At 63.9% G+C, this 1,966-nt stretch overlaps 1 protein-coding gene across 1 annotated transcript in view; it reads right to left on the reverse strand.

Moving 5' to 3' along the window:
• MGLL (monoglyceride lipase) overlaps positions 1-1,966 on the reverse strand; it is a 72,251-nt gene that overhangs the window by 46,176 nt on the left and 24,109 nt on the right. The window lies entirely within an intron of this gene.

Genomic DNA, 1,966 nt, shown 5'->3' on the forward strand with positions numbered 1-1,966 from the left:
CGCGGCGCTGCCCCCACCTTGGGGAGGGAGCGGCTGACCCCGCCTTACCGTGTCCTCACTCCATATTTACTAAGGCATGACAGACACTGCCACATTTCCAAACAAGCGCTGTCCCCGTAACCTGTTAAGAAGCACCCCACCAGTCCCCGACTGGAGCCTGTCTCCCTGTGGGCGGGGCACCACTGGATGTGCCGTGGAATTCCCTAAGTCCTCTCTTGTCTGGGGGCTGCCCAGGGATCAGGCCTGACTGCCCCAGCATCCTGACTTCCTCCCTCGCTCACCCAGAAAACCCCCTTTCTCTGACACTCTCCCACAAACATCTGCAGATGGGAATTCACCACTAATCGGCCGGGCTGTCCCTGCGCTCGGTTAGCAGAGGCTCACAGCAGGAGGCCGGGCGAGGTGCCCCTCTCCCTGCTCGCCCTCCTCCGGGCCACTGTGCACTGCTCACGTGGAGGGCTTGGGCTTCCCAGTGAGTCACCGAGACCAAGGGCCGCGTGAAGAGCACCCGGCTTCTCCACAAAGAGAGCTGCACTCCGGGAATGCACCTGCTCTGGCGTGGCCGGCCACCCCTCTGCTCAACCTGCCTACACTGTCCTGGCGGGACCTGCCCTGGACGCCCCTCCCTGGTGGCCTGCTCGCTTCCAGGCCCAAGCCCCCCTCAGAGGCCAAGTCACCCCAGCCCTGAGTGGCCAGGACGCCCTCAGGCCTTCAGGGTAGCATGTCATGGCGGGACTCCACACGGACAGGCCGGGAGCCTGCACGGCCGTCTGTAAGAACAGCTCCCAGGCTCTCCTGCTGGTGGCCCCTCCGCCCAGAGGCTGTAGGTGACAGCCACCCAGGATGTTGACACCATTTGTGGGCCGTGCGCCAGTACTCAATGGCCTCAGGGTCCTCGTGGCCACATGCCCAGCTCCCCTGCAGGGACAGCCAGTGCACCGTTCCTCGCACTAGCAGTTCTCGCCCGTCCGTGTGGGGTGACAACTTTTCCTGTCACTCAGCAAACACTGGTTATGCTTCTGCTCTCCCAGTTCCGGGCTCCGCGTGGGCTGGCAGCGAGGAGGGCCACAGCACGGGAAGACAGTGCCCGCCTGCAGGGAGGCTACCACACAGGACAATAAGCACAAGGCGACTTCAGAATTTACAGAAAATGCTTACTGTGAAAAAACTGTGTGTGGATTCCAAAACTTCTTTGCACCCAAAAGAAACTCATATTTTGTTGTTTGTCAAGAATTGCCTGAAGTCTCCCGGCTAGATCCAGCCGTGTACTCAGGGAGCGGCTGCCCTGCTTTTCCGCAGCAGACGGTCTCACCATGCCAGGACCACGCAACCGTGTCCCACGCTGTCCCTGGGTATCTGCATCTTACCCAGAGCTGCACAGCCCCGGGGGCTCGAGCCGGGACTTCCTGGTGGTGCCAAGGGTGCCCTCGAAGGGAAGGTGCTGGGAAAGGGCGGGGGCGCTGAGGCAAGGAGGATGGGCCACAGCTTGCCCAGAGGACACGGAGCCACGGTGAGGCCCTGCCCGTAGGCCTGGAGGACAGCAACAGCCGCCCCTCTCCGCCACTTCCTTCCCGACGGGGGCCTTGCTGGGGGGGTTTGATCAGAGACCCATTCCCTGCCTCCCCGGCAGCAAGGCCTGGCCACGTGACATGGTGCTGGCCATGAGGTGCAGCCAGAACTTGCCGGGCCCCAGGAAAGGCTTGCTCTCCCTCCAGCAGCTTCCTGCTTCAGACCCCCGTGAGAACCGAGGCCGGAGCCGGTGCCCGTGGGTGAAGACGCGGCCCAGCAGAAGCACCTGCAGCCGTGGTGCTGACCACAGCTCTCACCCCGCCTCCGGCGCTACAAGCGTGCTGGCTGAGCTGCTGTGGGTCCGTGGGCTTTGGTGGAGGGCGGGGGGCATGGCTGGCAGCCTGGGAGGGGGTGAGGGGCTGGGGAGGGTGATGGGAGGGCCAGCACCGGGCCTGGC

This window comes from Tupaia chinensis, unplaced genomic scaffold (assembly GCF_000334495.1).
Source record: "Tupaia chinensis unplaced genomic scaffold, TupChi_1.0 Scaffold147500_2, whole genome shotgun sequence".
Taxonomy (NCBI): Eukaryota; Metazoa; Chordata; class Mammalia; order Scandentia; family Tupaiidae; genus Tupaia; species Tupaia belangeri.